An 18,640-nucleotide genomic window follows, 5' to 3' on the forward strand; every position below is an offset into this window, starting at 1 on the left:
TCAGTCAGAAGATCAGTCAGTAGGTCGGTCAGGTCAGTCAGAAGGATCAGTCAGAAGATCAGTCAGAAGGTCGGTTAGGTGAGTTCAGAAGATCAGTCAGAAGGTCGTCAGTAGGTCGGTCAGGTGAGTCAGAAGATCAGTCAGAAGGTCGTCAGGTCAGTCAGAAGATCAGTCAGAAGATCAGTCAGAAGGTCGTCAGGTCAGTCAGAAGATCAGTCAGAAGATCAGTCAGTAGGTTGGTCAGGTCGGTCAGAAGATCAGTCAGAAGATCAGTCAGAAGGTCGTCAGGTCAGTCAGAAGATCAGTCAGAAGATCAGTCAGAAGGTCGGTTAGGTGAGTCAGAAGATCAGTCAGAAGATCAGTCAGTAGGTTGGTCAGGTCGGTCAGAAGATCAGTCAGAAGATCAGTCAGAAGGTCGGTTAGGTGAGTCAGAAGATCAGTCAGAAGGTCGGTTAGGTGAGTCAGAAGATCAGTCAGAAGGTCGGTCAGCTGAGTCCGACGGTCGGTCGTAGGGTCGAGCTCGCGGGCGCCATGGACAACTTCACGGTGGAGCTGTCCGGGGAGGACTTCACCAACGTCACCTTCTTCAGCAGCGCCGTGCTGGACGACTCCACCACCAACAACACCAACAACAACACCACCACCAACACAACACACCAACAACACCACCACCACCACAACAACACCATCGACTTCCTCAACTCCTCGTCGTCATGGCTGTGGGACTCCGTCCTGGAGAACATCACGGACGGAGGTTTGGAGCTGGGGGTCACGCCCCCCACCGCGTCACCCCCGTGCTAGCAGCGACGGCAACGGCGGAGAAGGTGGACTACTCTCCACCATCGCCACCGCCACCGCCACCACGGGCCCCCACCGTGTCGCCCATACTGGGACTCGCCGCTCAACCCCATCATCAGCGTGTACGTGGCCGTGGTGCTGGCCTTCACCATGCTGGGCATGGGCTGCACCGGTGGAGCTCGGCCAGTTGAGCCACCACCTCCGGAGGCCCGCAGGGTCCTCATCGCCGCCCTGGCGCAGTTTGCGGTGATGCATTTCGTGGCGTTCGCCATGGCCAACGCGTTCGCGCTGGGCGAGGCGGCCGCGGTGGCGGTGCTGGTGTGCGGATGCTGCCCCGGCGGGACGCTGTCCAACATCATGTCGCTGTTCATCGACGGAGATATGAACCTCAGGTGAGGTGGCGGTGGTAATGGTGGTGATGGTGGTGATGGGGTGGATGGGATGATGGTTTGTAGGATGATGATTGAGGATGATGATGAGATGATGATATGAATGATGGTGGCGATGGGTGGATGGGATGATGATTGTAAGGATGATGATTTGGGATGACGATGATGAGATGGTGAGATGGCATGATGATGGTGAGATGGATGAGATGAATGAGATGGTGGTGATGGTGGCGATGGGGTGAATGGGATGATGGTTGTAAGATGATGATTGAGGATGATGATGGTGAGATGATGAGATGAATGAGATCGTGGTGGTGATGATGGAATGGTGGTGGCGAGATGGGGTGGGATGATGATCCTGCAGACATGAACCTCAAGTGGGCTGGTGGTGATGATGGTGGCGATGGTGGTGATGGTGGCGATGGTGGTGATGGGTGGATGGATGATGGTTGTAAGGATGATGATTGAGGATGATGATGAGATGGTGAGGTGTCATGATGATGGTGATATGGATGATATGGATGAGCACGCACCTCAAAGAAAACCTGACGTTGGCTGTAATTGGCCCACGGCCCCTTACGTTGTGGCAACTTCGGGGCCACTTCCTGGAGTCGTGGAGTTCTTCCATTACTAGTACATTTCATAGAAGCGTGTTTTAAAAAAGTGTTTTATTTAAAAATGACTTATTCTGAAGTGTACTTCATACTGAAGTGTCTCAAAAGCGGCGAGCGTAAAATTCAAACTCCACTCATCGATTTCAATCTGAGCGAAATGGAAAGATGGTAAGAATATGAACTGCTCTCGAAATTCCAATACAATTACGTTGCGAGAGGAGCGATGTTGACTACGCACCGCACCAGGTACTCATTTGAGGCTGAGTCAACCTAGGGGAGGCCCAGGACCGGTTCAGGTGTTGGTGGTGGCCGTGAGCGGGAATCGAACTCGGGTCGCCGGGTTCGTAGCGCGGCGTAGCGCTAACCGCAGCACCACCACTCCCCACGACTGGACGATAACGTAGCAGCAGCATCATCATCAGCAGCAACATCATCAGCATCATTATGATCATCATCAGCAGCAGCATCATCAGCATCATTATCATCATCATCAGCAGCAGCAGCATCGTCATCATCGTCATCATCATCATCAACATCATCAACCTCATCATCGTCATCGGCATCATCATCATCAACATCATCATCGTTATCAACATCGTCATCAACATCGTCATCAACATCATCATCATCAACATCATCAACATCAACATCATCAACATCGTCATCAACATCATCATCGTCATCAACATCATCATCAGCAACATCGTCATCATCATCAATATCATCGTCATCAACATCATCATCATCGTCATCAACATCATCATCATCAACATCATCATCAGCATCATCGTTATCAACATCATCAGCATCATCAACATCATCATCATCGTCATCAACATCATCATCAGCATCGTCATCAACATCATCATTATCATTGTCCTCAACATCATCATCATCGTCATCAGCATCATCATCAACATCATCATCAGCATCATCGTCATCATCAACATCATCATCATCAACATCATCAGCCATCATCAACATCATCGTCATCAACTCATCATCAACATCATCAGCATCATCAACATCATCATCGTCATCAACATCATCATCATCAACATCATCGTCATCAACATCATCAACATCATCATCATCAACATCATCGTCATCAACATCATCATCAGCATCATCATCAACATCATCAGCATCATCAACATCATCATCAACATCATCGTCATCATCAACATCATCATCAGCATCATCATCAACATCATCAGCATCATCAACATCATCATCAACATCATCGTCATCATCAACATCATCATCATCATCGTCGTGATCTCCGCCAGGACGGCATCGTCTGAAGACCTGCTTCTCGTGCCGATATTCTGAGAACCGCGATGGAAATTCTGTCACGGAAGTCGCCACGATTCATCTAAGCGACCAAGAGGAGCGTGGCACGCGTAGACACGGAGCCAGGGGGTCTCCATCAGGGTGATGGGGGTGATGGGGGGGAGAGAGAGACAAAGACGGACGGGCGTGGGTGCTGGCCACCCACCCACCCCCTCGTGTGCCGTGCCGGCCTTTATAGGTGCTGCCACTCGCTAACAGCACTTGCCCCAACAGTCTGCGCAGACTACCCGGGGGATCTTTGTCTTGTTGTGTATAGGGGGGGAGACAAAGACGGCCGGGCGTGGTGCTGGCCACCCACCCCCTCGTGTGCCGTACCGGCCTTCATAGGTGCTCGCTAACAGCACTTGCCCCTACAGTCTGTTAAGGCTACACGGGGGATCTTTGTCTCTGTCTCGGCGAGGGGGGAGCGGTGGCGCAGCGGTTTAGTGCTACGCTGCGTCACGAGCCTGGAGACCCGAGTTCGATTCCCGCTCACGGCCAACACCGGTGACGATTATCTGAACCGGTCCCGGGCCTCCCCTAGATCGACTCAGCCTCAATTGAGTAGCCATGGTACGGTGTGTAGTAAACATCGTCACTGGGGAGACAAAGGCGGCCGGGCGTGGTGCTGGCCACCCACCCACCCCCTCGTGTGCCGTGCCGGCCTTCATAGGTGTTCGCTAACAGCACTTGCCCCAACAGTCTGTTACAGGCTACACGGGGGATCTTTATATTTGTATCGCTACCCAGCCTCCGTATGTGTCTCCTGTTACTCGGGCACAGGATAGTTGAAGCAAGCGTTACATTCTAGATGTGAAGCTTTCGTGACTGCAAGGATTCATATTCTTAGTTTTTTTCGGTAAAGTCACGTAGGTAAAAAATTAAAATGAATAAAAGTAAAATAAAAATAAAATAAAAATCACGACGTTTCGGAGGCAACACAAGCTTCCGTCTTCAGGTGGAACCGTCACAGCACGATAGCTGTATCAAGTGATTTTAATTTTATTTTAATTTTACTAATTTTTATTTTTTACCTACGTGACTTTACCGAAAAAAACCTAAGAATATCAATCTTCACGTTTCTTTTCCTCCAGATTAAAACAATATCTATCATGGCACGATCATAGGCTAGGACTACTTTGGAAACGGTGGCGAGGAGATGTTGACTACCTCGCCTGGTCTACAGGAGGTCGTGGGTTCGATCCCGACCCTGACGACGCCTGCTGCTGTATTTTTGGAGTTGCGTGTCTCTCTCTCATCATCACCACGGTGGCTAGGAGATGTTAACTACCTCGCCTGGTTACAGGAGGTCGTGGGTTCGATCCCAACCCTGACGCCTGCTGCTGTATATTTGGAGTTGTGTGTCTCTCTCTCCCCGTGGTGAGATGTTAACTACCTCGCCTGGTCTACAGGAGGTCGTGGGTTCGATCCCGACCCTGACGACGTCTGCTGCTGTATATTTGGAGTTTGCGTGTCTCTCTCTCTCCGTGGTGAGATGTTGACTACCTCGCCTGGTCTACAGGAGGTCGTGGGTTCGATCTCGACCCTGACGACGCCTGCTGCTGTATATTTGGAGTTTGCGTGTCTCTCTCTCATCATCATCATCACGGTGGCTAGGAGATGTTAACTACCTCGCCTGGTGTACAGGAGGTCGTGGGTTCGATCCCGACCCTGACGACGCCTGCTGCTGTATTTTTGGAGTTTGCGTGTCTCTCTCTCTCTCCGTAGCCGCGTGGATTTTTCTCCGGGTCCCCACCGGTTTTTCTCCCGTCCGTGTTTCGAATCAACGTCAGTGAGATATCAATTGTTGGCCAGGTCGTTTCTGAAACAACAATTTCGAGTTAATAAATACAGTCAGCACAGTGGCCCTTACGTGGTGGAAATAATGAACGTTTTGAGGCTGAGTCGACCTAGGGGAGGCTCGGGACCCGGTTCAGATAATCGTCCCTGCGGTCCATCCCAGAGAGGCACAGAGACCCACAGAGACCCACAGAGACACAGACTCATAGAGACCCACAGAGACTCACAGAGACTCAGACCCATAGAGACTCACAGAGACCCACATAGACTCACAGAGACCCACAGAGACTCACAGAGACTCAGACCCACAGAGACCCACAGAGACACAGACCCATAGAGACCCACAGAGACTCAGACCCACAGAGACCCACAGAGACTCAGACCCATAGAGACCCACAGAGACTCAGACCCACAGAGACCCACAGAGACTCAGACCCATAGAGACCCACAGAGACTCAGACCCACAGAGACCCACATAGACACAGGACCCATAGAGACCCACAGAGACTCAGACCCACAGAGACCCACAGAGACTCAGACCCATAGAGACCCACAGAGACTCAGACCCACAGAGACCCACAGAGACTCAGACCCATAGAGACCCACAGAGACTCAGACCCACAGAGACCCACAGAGACCCACCGAGACCCACAGAGACCCACAGAGACTCAGACCCACAGAGACCCACAGAGACTCAGACCCACAGAGACCCACAGAGACCCACTGAGACTCACAGATTAGCACGGTTGGCTACGTACGGTGCGAAAGAAGTTCAACACACGCACACACGCGCGTGCGTACACGTGTGTGTGCGTGCGTACACGTGTGTGTGCGTGCGTACACGTGTGTGTGCGTGTGCGTACACGCGTGTGTGCGTGTGCGTACACGCGTGTGTGCGTGTGCATACACGTGTGTGTGCGTGCGTACACGTGTGTGTGCGTGTGTACACGTACACGTGTGTGTGCGTGCGTACACGTGTGTGTGCGTGTGTACACGTACACGTGTGTGTGCGTGCGTACACGTGTGTGTGCGTGTGTACACGTACACGTGTGTGTGCGTGTGCGTACACGTGTGTGTGCGTGCGTACACGTGTGTGTGCGTGAGTACACGTGTGTGTGTACACGTGTGTGTACACGTACACGTGTGTGTGTGTGCGTACACGTGTGTGTGTACACGTGTGTGTGTGTGCGTACACATGTGTGTACACGTGTGTGTACACGTGTGTGTGCGTGCGTACACGTGTGTGTGTGTGCGTACACGTGTGTGTGTACACGCGTGTGTGTGTGCGTACACGTGTGTGTACACGTGTGTGTGTGTACACGTGTGTGTGTGTGTACACGTGTGTGTGTGTACACGTGTGCGTGCGTGCGTACACGTGTGTGTACACGTGTGTGTATGTGTACACGTGTGTGTGTGTACACGTGTGTGTGTGTACACGTTGTGTGGTGCGTGTGTACACGTGTATGTGTGTGTGTACACGGTGTGTGTGTGTATGTGTGTGTGTGTACACGTGTGTATGTGTGCGTGTGTACACGTGTGTGTGTGTGTACACGTGTGTGTGTGTACACGTGTGTGTGTGTGTGTGTTCAAACCCACAGAGCTGTCCGTCAACAAGAAGCTTTATTATCTCCTCGTCGCTGTTGCCGTTGTCTCTGTGCTTGCTCCGTGCTAAACACAACACGCGCATCACAGAGACCCCCCCCCCCGTGTCTCTCTGTCTCTCTCTCACTCATCCCGGTTACTTCGTCTAAGCAGGGACCAGTGTGTGATGATGGTGATGATGATGATGTGTGTGGTGTGTGTGGTGATGGTGATGATGATGGTGATGTGATGATGATGTGATGATGGTGATGATGATGTGATGATGGTGATGATGGTGATGATGTGATGATGTGTGTGATGATGATGTGATGATGGTGATGTGATGATGTGTGTGATGATGGTGGTGATGTGTGTGATGATGATGGTGATGTGTGTGGTGATGGTGATGATGATGGTGATGTGTGTGGTGATGGTGGTGATGATGATGGTGGTGATGATGTTGATGGTGATGTGTGTGATGATGGTGATGTGTGTGATGATGGTGATGATGGTGATGTGTGTGGTGATGGTGAGTGTGATGATGTGTGTGATGATGATGGTGGTGGTGATGATGTGATGTGATGATGATGATGGTGATGATGATGGTGATGATGGTGATGTGATAATGATGATGATGGTGGTGATGATGGTGCTGTGATGATGGTGATGATGTTGGTGAAGATGATGATGGTGGTGATGATGGTGATGTGATGATGGTGATGATGGTGATGATGATGATGATGGTGGTGATGGTGGTGATGATGGTGATGTGGTGATGGTGGTGATGATGGTGATGTGATGATGGTGATGGTGAAGATGATGATGGTGGTGATGATGGTGATGTGATGATGGTGATGGGTGGTGATGATGGTGATGTGGTGATGGTGGTGATGATGGTGATGTGATGATGGTGATGATGATGATGGTGGTGATGATGGTGATGTGGTGATGTGATGGTGGTGATGATGATGGTGTGATGGTGGTGATGATGGTGATGTGGTGATGGTGTGATGATGGTGATGTGATGATGGTGATGATGGTGGTGATGATGGTGGATGTGATGATGTGATGGTGGTGATGATGGTGATGTGGTGATGGTGGTGATGATGGTGATGTGATGATGTGATGATGTGTATCTCCAGGGTCTCTATGTATCTCTATGGAGTCTCTGGTGTATGTGTATCTCTCTATGAGTCTCTGTGTATCTCTACGAGTCTCTGTGTATCTCTACGAGTCTCTGTGTATCTCTATGAGTCTCTGTGTATCTCTATGAGTCTCTGTGTATCTCTACGAGTCTCTGTGTATCTCTTCTGTGTGTCTCTATGAGTCTCTGTGTGTCTCTATGAGTCTCTGTGTATCTCTATGAGTCTCTGTGTATCTCTACGAGTCTCTGTGTATCTCTCTGAGTCTCTGTGTTTCTCTACAAGTCTTTGTGTATCTCCCCGAGTCTGTGTATCTCCCCGAGTCTCTGTGTATCTCTATGCGTCTCTGTGTGTCTCTATGAGTCTCTGTGTATCTCTATGAGTCTCTGTGTATCTCTGAGTCTGTGTATCTCTATGAGTCTCTGTGTATCTCTGTGTATCTCTATGAGTCTCTGTGTATCTCTATGAGTCTCTGTGTGTCTCTATGAGTCTCTGTGTGTCTCTATGAGTCTTTGTGTGTCTCTATAAGTGGCGGTGTATATCTCTGTATCTCTATGAGTCTCTGTGTATCGCTATGAGTCTCTGTGTATCTCTATGAGTCTCTGTGTATCTCTACGAGTCTCTGTGTGTCTCTGAGTCTCTGTGTATCTCTATGAGTCTCTATGTGTCTCTATGAGTCTCTGTGTATCTCCCTGAGTCTCTATGTATCTCTATGAGTCTCTGTGTGTCTCTGAGTCTCTGTGTATCTCTATGAGTCTCTGTGTGTCTCTATGAGTCTCTGGATCTCTGTGTATCTCAACGAGTATCTGTGTATCTCTATGTATCTCTATGAGTCTCGGTGTATCTCTATGAGTCTCTGGTCTTTGTGTATCTCCCTGAGTCTCTGTGTGTCTCTACGAGTCTCTGTGTATCTCTTCTATGTATCTCTGAGTCTATCTCTATGCGTCTCTATGTATCTCTGAGTCTCTGTGTGTCTCTGAGTCTCTGTGTATCTCCATGGGTCTCTGTGTGTCTCTATGAGTCTCTATGTATCTCTACGAGTCTCTGTGTATCTCTACGAGTCTCTGTGTATCTCCATGGGTCTCTGTATCTCTATGAGTCTCTGGATCTCTGTGTGTCTCTTTGAGTCTCTGTGTATCTCTATGAGTCTCTGTGTATCTCTATGAGTCTCTGTGTATCTCTATGTATCTCTATGAGTCTCTGTGTATCTCTATGAGTCTGTGTATCTCCATGGGTCTCTGTGCATATCTATGAGTCTCTGTGTATCTCTGAGTCTCTGTGTATCTCTATGAGTCTCTGTGTATCTCTGAGTCTCTGTGTATCTCTATGAGTCTCTGTGTGTCTCTATGAGTCTCTGTGCTATGAGTCTCTGTGTATCTCTATGAGTCTCTATGAGTCCTCTGGATCTCTGTGTATCTCTATGAGTCTCTGTGTATCTCTCCGAGTCTCTGTGTATCTCTATGAGTCTCTGTGTGTCTCTATGAGTCTCTGTGTGTCTCTATGAGTCTCTGTGTATCTCTGAGTCTGTGTATCTCTATGAGTCTCCGTGTATCTCTATAAGTCTCTGTGTGTCTATGTGTATCTCTATGAGTCTATGTGTATCTCTATGAGTCTCTGTGTGTCTCTATGAGTCTCTGAGTCTCTATGAGTCTGTGTATCTCTATGAGTCTCTGTGTATCTCTATGAGTCTCTGTGTGTCTCTATGAGTCTTTGTGTGTCTCTATAAGTGGCTGTGTATCTCTATGTATCTCTATGCGTCTCTGTGTATCTCTATGAGTCTCTGTGTGTCTCTACGAGTCTCTGTGTATCTCCCTGAGTCTCTGTGTATCTCTATGAGTCTCTGTATATCTCTATGAGTCTCTATGTGTCTTATGAGTCTCTGTGTATCTCTATGAGTCTCTGTGTGTCTCTATGGGTCTATGAATATCTCTATGAGTCTTTGTGTATCTCTGTGTATCTCTATGAGTATCCGTGTGTCTCCATGAGTCCTCTGGATCTCTGTGTATCTCAATGAGTCTCTCTGTATCTCTATGAGTCTCTGTGTATCTCCCTGAGTTTCTCCCCCCCCAACCCCCCACCCCCCACTCAGCATCATCATGACGGCCTCGTCGGCTCTGCTGGCGCTGCCGCTGATGCCGCTGTGCCTCTGGGTCTACAGCCGCCACTGGCTCGACACGCCCGTCGTGCAGATGCTGCCCTCGGCGCCATCGCGCTCACGCTCTGCGGCACGCTGGTGCCGCTCGCCGCCGGCGCTGTGCTGCGACATCGCGCACCGGGCGCCGCAGACGTCATCCTCAAGGTGGACAGCACAGGCCGGACCAGGCCGGACAGGGCTGACAAGGCCTGACCAGGCTGACCAGGCCTGACTAGGCCTGACTCGACCTGCATAGGCCTGACCAGGCTGGAGAGGCCTGACCAGGCTGGACAGGCCTGACTAGACCTGACCAGGCCTGTCCAGGCAGGAGAGGCCTGTCCAGGCAGGAGAGGCCTGACCAGCCTGGACAAGCCTGTCCAGGCTGGACAGGCCTGACCAGGCCTGACAGGCCGACAGAGAGAGAAGGGCGGGGGAGGGGGGTGCAATGGAGAGAGAGTACAACGCCTTACTAACAACACGTGATGCCTTGCCAACACGCAACGCCTAACTAACACGCAACGCCTTACCGACATACACCTTCCTAACATACAACGCCTTACTAACACACAACACCTTACTAACTTAATACCAATACTAAGTGACGGTGACGTCACCACGGCGGCTGGGCCAGGCCAGGTGCACTTTGAGGCCACGTGAAGTTGTCGAAAGCTCGCTGCTGAGAGGAGATCACGGGACAGACCCAGCAGGTGCCATGGGTTGGCTGACTTGAGATGACCGGTAGATGCACCACCAGCTGTGCCCCCTACTGTGCCAACTCGCTGTGTTTTAGCCGCCCGGCGCTCCGCTCGTTATTGTGAGCGTCACTCCTCCGCCCTCCGTTGTTGCTGGAGGGCGACTGCCTCCAACTGCCCAGTAGCAGCGTCCTTCACGAGCCTCCTCCACAGAGGCCGATCTTGACACCGCTGGTACCAGTCGTTGGCAAGTCCACTCAGCTCCACATCCTCCTGTACCACATCACTCCATCACTTCTCCAACCCATGGCGTGGCTGGGCATACGGGCTACGTGACACAGCCAACGCAGCCTTGCCTGCCGGAGGAGCTTACCGAGATCTTTCATGGATTTATGAGCTCCTCACACAATCTAGCCTTGGTTAAACCCAGAATGGATCGTAAGCATGCCAGCCTGAATGTTTATAATCGGCGCAGATTAGAGGGGTCGACTTTCACAAGCGTAGAGAAGGGAGGGAATGACTGTGGCCGAGAAGACCCGAAGCTTCGTGCGGAGCGACAGACCAGGTAGCTTCCCACACAGCATTGTGCAGCCGATGAAAAAACATTGCTGCCCGACTGAATTGGAGTGACACTTCTGCTGTCAAACCAGAGCTGGTCATAAGCATTCTGCCCAGGTATGGGAAACTCTCCACTCCATAACTGCTCCATCACCAATGGGGAGTTGAGGGGGTGGAGTGTACTATGGTACAAAATACTCAGGCAGGTGCTTAGTTTTGGTGGGGCTGATGGTAAGGCCTCACCTCTTAGTGGCAAGCTCCAGGTTCAGCAGCAGCACCTCCGACTCCTCCTCTGAGTGAGCAGCAATCACCAGATCATCGGCATACATAACGTGGTTGACCAATAGGGAGCCATCCTTTGACCGCATCCGGGTATCGATAAGCCTCCCATTGTATCTGTACCAGATGGAAATTCCTCCGGTACAGCTATTGAAGGCTTCACGAACTACGTGGTCAAAATGATGTTAAATAATGTAAGACATCCCTGTCGCACCCCCAAGGTGAACAGGGAATTGCTCAGACTCTCGGCCACGTAGCATTACTCGGGCCCGCTCACCATCATGAAGGACCTTAATGATGATCGTGAGCAGAGAGGTCAGGGACTCCGAAAGCACGAAGAACAACCCAGAGCCCAGGCCTACTGATGGTATCATAGTCCCTTAACCAGGTCAATAAAGCAGAGACGTAGGTCAACAACAACAACAACCACGATGACCAATCATCATCGTCGTCATTGTCGTTATCATCTTGACGACGACGTGAACCCCACCCTCCCCCCCAGGTGTCCGTGTGGCTGCTACTGCCCATTCTCGGCGTCCTCTTCATCCTCACCGGCTCCCTGCTGGCCCCGACCTCATGGGCCAGCTGCCCGCCACCGTCTACCTCGTCGCGGTCCTCATGCCCCTCGTCGGCTACGGCATCGGCTTCGGCCTCGCCAGGCTCTGCCGCCTGCCCCCCTCGCTGTGTCGCACCATCTCGATGGAGACGGGATGCCAGAACGTCCAGCTGTTGCACCGCCATCCTCAAGCTGACCTTCCACCCGGAGGCCATCGGCGCCATCTTCCTCTTCCCGCTCCTCTACGCCCTCTTCCAGGCGGCCGAGGCCGGCCTCTTCATCGTCGCCTACCGCGTGCGGAGGGCCAGGCAGCGGGCCGCGGGAGGCCGGGTCGCGGGCGACGGCGGCGACGATGACGACGACGAGGGGGGTTCGGACATCACGTACCGGAAGCTCAAGGAGGACGACGGGGGGCTGCCCAGGGAGGCCACCTACGGATCGGTGGATGCCAAGGAGAGGCACGCGGGTCCCGTGGGCGACGCGGGCGACGATGCTGTGAGGTCCACGTACGTGTGAGTGGGTGGCGAGTGGGTGGGCGAGCGGGCGGATGGGCGGGTGGGTGGGCGAGCGAGCGAGCGTGTGGGCGAGCGGGTGGGCGAGCGGGTGGGCGAGCGGGTGGGCGGGCGGGTGGGCGGGCGATCGGGTGGGCGAGCGGGCAGGTGGGCAAGTGGGTGGGCGAGCGGGTGAGCGGTAAGCGGGTTAGCACTACGTACCCCTGGGGGTGTCCCGAATTCGATTCCCACCCACGGCCACCACCACCACTGGTGACCATTATCTGAACCAGTCCTGGGCCTCTCCCCTCTAGGTCGACTCGGCCACAAAATGAGTACACCTGGTGCGGTGTGTAGCAAACATCGCTGCTGGGGAGACAGGCGGGCCGGGTGTGCTGGCTAACAGCACTTGCCCCAACAGTCTGTTTAGGCTATACAGTCGGGGGGGGGGGATCTTTGTCTTTGTGAGTGAGCAGAGTAGGTGGGTGACGAGGCCTTGGCTGGACCTACTAGGCCTAGGCTGGGCCTACTAGGCCTAGGCTGGGCCCACGAGAGCCTTGGCTGGGCCTACTAGGCCTAGGCTGGGCACACGAGACAAGGCCCGAGGCTCCAGGCCGGGCGATGTCGCCAGCCGCCGTCTGCGCATGCGCAAGGCGATCGCGCGCGAGATACGAAACCCCGGGGGGTGGAGGGTGGAGGGCGGGGTGTGGGGGGTGTCTCGCGCTCCACTGGAAATGATGCGGCTGTGAGAGACCGAGGGGAGGGGCTGTGGGGAGGGGCGGGTAATTTATCAAGGGGGGTCGGGAGAGGCTGTGGTGGGGGGGGGGTATTGTAGCGGCAGGGGCTGTGGGGGACTGAGGGGAGGGGCTGTGGGGGGGGGGTGGTATACGGGGGCTCCTCTAGTTACGAACATTCGACTTACGGACTTTAGAGATACGAACGAAGCTGTTCCGTATTGGCCAGTTGCCTGCTGGGACCGAGAGTCATAAGTACAACCGCCGCGCGATTGATGGCGGTGGTGGCATCTGCAGAACGTGAAGAACCACTGGCATCTACATCTGCAGAACCAGTGGCATCTACATCTGCAGAACCAGTGGCATCTACATCTGCAGAACCAGTGGCATCTACATCTGCAGAACCAGTGGCATCTACATCTGCAGAACCAGTGGCATCTACATCTGCAGAACCAGTGACATCTACATCTGCAGAACCAGTGGCATCTACATCTGCAGAACGTGAAGAACCAGTGGCATCTACATCTACAGAACGTGAAGAAGCAGTGACATCTACATCTGCAGAACGTGAAGAACCAGTGACATCTACATCTGCAGAACGTGAAGAAGCAGTGGCATCTACATCTGCAGAACGTGAAGAACCAGTGGCATCTACATCTACAGAACGTGAAGAACCAGTGGCATCTACATCTGCAGAACATGAAGAACCAGTGACATGTACATCTACGGAACGTGAAGAACCAGTGACATCTACAGAACGTGAAGAACCAGTGATATCTACAGGAGATTAGACAACTTTTAAAGCAATTCCCCGTGTTTAGTGTACACACCATACAACATGTTTGGAATCGACGGGTAGTAAATTTGGACTTACAACTCGACTTACGAACAGTACCTCTGGATTCATATTATTTGGTTCTTTCGGTAAAGTCACGGAGATAGAAAAATAATAATAAAGTTAATTTTAAAAAATTACGTTTTGATCGCAACACAAGCGATCGTCATCAGGAAACGGGGGGTTATAGCAAACTGTTTATAGAGGTTTAAAATGGGCGTAGCCCAGAGGTCGCAAACGGGTTTTGATTCCTTACCCGGCTACCCGTACCCGGCCGGGTACGGGTACCCGTTCCCTACCCGTACCCTACCCGAAATGAGTGACAAACGGTTACTCACCAGTGACTCACGGCCTACCCGTACCCGTACCCAGCTGCACCAGGGTCGCAAACGGCTACCTGTACCCATACCCGGCCGGGTACGGGTAGCCGGGTATCGGGTAGGGTACGGGTATCGGGGACCCGGTTGCGACCTCTGGCGTAGCCCAAGTGTCAGCAGCATGGGCGGGGCAGCTGATGTTAACGTAAGTGATGGTAGTAGATGGTAACGACAGCACAGGTGGTGAGTTTCCACCAATTAAAGGGCTGCCAGGTAATCATTGCACCTCGCTTTACACACCCACACTGTTGATGGTGGAGATTGCTGCTAGTGCTGATGGTAGTCGTGGGCAGTGATGGTCGCGGTGGTGAGCTTCCACCAATTAAAGGGCTGCCAGGTTTAAAATGGAAACATTACAGCCAGTTATGACTTAAACTGGTTGATAACGTCCTTCCAGCGATTGCTGAGTTTGTACCCATCTTCTCGGTTGAAATTGTGTCTGTCTGTATATGTGGATGACTTCAAGTACGAATCTTTGTTGATGGCCAGTGGGTTTGCAAAGTACTTTCGTCTTAGAGAAATCAATTTCGCGTGAAATCGCTGCAAATATCAAAAGCGTTAAATTACCAGTCAGTATAATCAGTAAGGGTGAGCGTACCTTCGTTTGGCTACAACCGGAGATACGGGAGAACCCATTGGGGTGCCTTCAGTTTGTTTGTAGAATGTTCCATTCCAGGTGAAGTAAGTGTTGGTGAGGCAGTGTCTCACCAGGAGCCGGTACATCAGCATTCAATCCTTGTTGGACCAAATCTTCAATGATTGCAATGGTGTCGGGCACAGGAACTTTGGTGAACAAATAAACTACATCGAAACTGACTAGCAAATCACCTGGGGACAGGGAGATGTCCTTAATTGATGATACCAGGTGAGCTGAGTTAAGTACAGAAGAGGTGGTCTTACCAGTGAATGGTTGCAAGGTCGCAGACAGATACCGGGCCAGTTTGTAGGTGGGTGAGCCAATGGTGGAGACGATGGGATGAAGGGGTGTCCCCTTCTTTATGGATTTTTGGTAAGCCATATAATCTGGGTGGTCTCGCAACAGAAGGTTTTAAGGAAAACCGTTTGGTCTGTTCAATTAATGAAGCTGAATCAGTGATGATACTATTCGTTTTTGTAACGAAGTTGTTGGTGGGATGGATCTCTTTCAATGTTTGTGTAGCTACCATCATTGAGTAGGTCCTGAATGTTGTTGTTGTACACGGTTTTGTCCATGATGACCGTGGCATTGCCCTTGTCGGCTGAGAGGATGACGATATCATCCCTCTTTTTCAATTGATATAACTCAAAACGCTCATCCTTACTGATGTTGCTGACTGGTATCTTAGCGCTTTTGATATTTGCAGCGATTTCAGATCTTGTCACGTCTGCTGCGATGTGTCCCAAACCCTTAAGGGCTACATTAATGCAGCTGGCTCACACGAAATTGATTTCTCTAAGACGAATGTACTTTGCAAACCCACTGGCCATCAACAAAGATTCATTTATGAATCCATCCATGTATAGACATAGACACAATGTCAACCGAGAAGATGGGTACAAACTCACCACTAGCAGTAGCCCTTTACTGTACCATCATTACCCACGACTACCATCACCACGAGCAGCAATCTCCACCGTCAACAGTGTGGGTGTGTAAAGCGAGGTGCAATGATTACCTGGCAGCCCTTTCATTGGTGGAAACCCACCACCAATGCCGCCGTTTCCCATCGCTTACTTAAACATCAGCTGCCCCGCCCATGCTGCTGATACTTGGGCTACGCGCATTTTAAACCTCTATAAACAGTTTGCCTTTAGAGGCTATAACCCCGTTTTCCTGATGACGACAGCTTGTGTTGCGATGGAAACGTCGTAGTTTCTATTTATTGTTTTATTATTTTTATGCATTTTATTATTATTTTTCTTCTTCTATTTCCGTGACTTTACCACAGAGGTCACAACCGGGTACCCGATACCCGTACCCTACCCGATACCCGGCTACCTGTACCCGGCCGGGTACGGGTAGCCGTTTGCGACCCTGGTGCGGCCGGGTACGGGTACGGGTAGGCCGTGAGTCACCGGTGAGTAACCGTTTGTCACTCATTTCCCGAAGTCTTGTCTCTTCTCACAATTCAAGTTCCTAGAATCAACCCACCCGCGCCTGCAACATGGCTTCATCCCAGAGGTCGCAATCAAGTACCCGATACCCGTACCCTACCTGTACCCGGTCGGGTACGGGTATGGCCGGGTACGGGTACCCGTTTGCGACCCTGGTGTGGCCGGGTACGGGTAAGGAATCAAAACCTGTTTGCGACCTCTGCTTTACCGAAAGAACCAAAGAATATGAATTCCTGCAGTCGCGAAAGTTTGAAGTCAAAATTGAGTACCTCTGGCACCTAACTAGTTCGTAAGTAGAGGAGTCTCTGTACAGTATTAAGAGGGGAGGGGCTGTGGGGGTGGTATATGGAGGGGAGGGGCTGTGTACTGTATATACGAGCACGGGGGGGGGAATGCTGAAGATGTCAAATTTATTTTGCTGGCGACATTTTGGCCTGAGTTTTTATTATTCTCGCATTACGACTGCAGGTATTGTGGTCTTTGCAAACATGACACCTCGTAAAAAAGGTGTCAGTTTTGTTGCCAGATAAAAGGGTAAAAAAAACCAATTATCATATTTATTTTTACTGGCAAATGAGGTGTAAGCGATGGCCATGTTTGCGAGTTGTACAATGCTTGCGTTGGCTTTGTCGTGTTGATGCATCCGCTCGTGTTGTTTACGGAAGAAGAGAAAAAAAACAATGTTTACGTTCTATTTATGATGTCATGTATTTAAACTAAAACAATAATATATGTAACGTGTAATAAGCTCGTGCCGCACATCGATTCGAATCGTTCCCTGCGATTGACACATGCTAGAACTTGGGGGGGGGGGGGGTGGTGACGCTGAGGTTTCACAGACGCGGTCTAGCCTATGGGCACCCCCAGTAGCAGCTTCCCCTGTGCGTTAGGCACGCACAGAGTCCTGTAGCGTACGTACGCTAGCGACGATCTCCCAGCGCGCTGGATAGCTGGCGATGACCTCGCAGGATCATCAGAATCGTCAGGACACACATCGTGTTTATTCTGCAGGAGGAATCCGATGAGCTATGAAGCTCTTTGTGACAGATGTAGCCCGCTAAAGGGGTCACGGGGGTCAGAACGTTGCGACGAGGATGACGATGACGACGATATCGACCGAGCAGCACACCATCTACATGGCAGAGGCTCGGTCTCATTTGCAGCTTTTGTTATGGAGGCTAGGCGTTAGTCACAAATCGCACCTCTCCATAACAAAGGCTCAGTCTTTTGTTATGCAGTCTATTCTTAGTCTTAAGCCTCACCTTACCATATTAATAAAAAGTGTGCCGTTCCTGGCCCTTCCCCCCTCAACCATTATATATACGGAGTGGTAGCTCTTGTAATCTCTCGTTTACTTGATACAGCTGTCGTGGCTGTGACGGTTCCACCTGAAGACGGAAGCTTGTGTTGCCTCCGAAACGTCGTGATTTTAATTTTATTTTAATTTTACTTTTATTATTTTTAAATTTTTTACCTACGTGACTTTACCGAAAAAACCTAAGAATACGGAAGCTTGTGTTGCCTCTGAAACGTCGTGATTTTTATTTTATTTTTATTTTACTTTTATTAATTTTATTTTTTTACCTACGTGACTTTACCGAAAAAAACCTAAGAATATGAATCCTTGCAGTCACGAAAGCTTCAAATCTAGAATTTACAACAACAACAATAACAACAACAATAACAACAACAACGCTACGATTTGAGTCGTGAGTTGGGCCCCATCTCATTGAGTACAAATCTGTGAAAACTTGACCCCTTCCCTGTAGACACGCGAACCTTTTACACCCCCCTCCCTCCCTGTGCCCCCCACTTGTGTACGTTCGCTTGACGCACCCCCCCCCCTCTCACGAATCCGAAAGAACGGCCGATATTTAATCCGCGCAGAAACGAGCAAGGATTGCGTAACCTTTGGTTGTTTCGGGGAAGTCACGTGGGTAGAAAAATAAAATAATAAAATACAAAATAAAACAAAATAAAATACAAAATCACGATGTTTCGATCCGCTTGTGTTGCGTTCGAAACGTCGTGATTTTTTATTTTTTATTTTTATTTATTTTTATACCCAACGTGACTTTACCGAAAGAATCAAAGAGTATGGATTGATGCAGTCACGAAAGCTTCAAATCAGGATTGATCAAGGATTAATAATATTCACGTGTTTAGGTATGGGGCCGTCCATAAATGACGTCACGCACGTAGGGGGTGGGTCAGACATTTGTGACGATGTGTGA

General features: G+C 50.7%; 1 pseudogene; it reads left to right on the top strand.

The window, feature by feature from the left end:
* The first annotated feature begins 368 nt into the window (after positions 1-368).
* LOC133357763 (sodium/bile acid cotransporter 4-like) lies at positions 369-12,391 on the top strand (annotated as a pseudogene).
* The last annotated feature ends 6,249 nt before the right edge of the window (positions 12,392-18,640 follow it).

This window comes from Lethenteron reissneri, chromosome 59, assembly GCF_015708825.2.
Source record: "Lethenteron reissneri isolate LAM-NWPU_2019-01 chromosome 59, ASM1570882v1, whole genome shotgun sequence".
NCBI lineage: Eukaryota > Metazoa > Chordata > Hyperoartia > Petromyzontiformes > Petromyzontidae > Lethenteron > Lethenteron reissneri.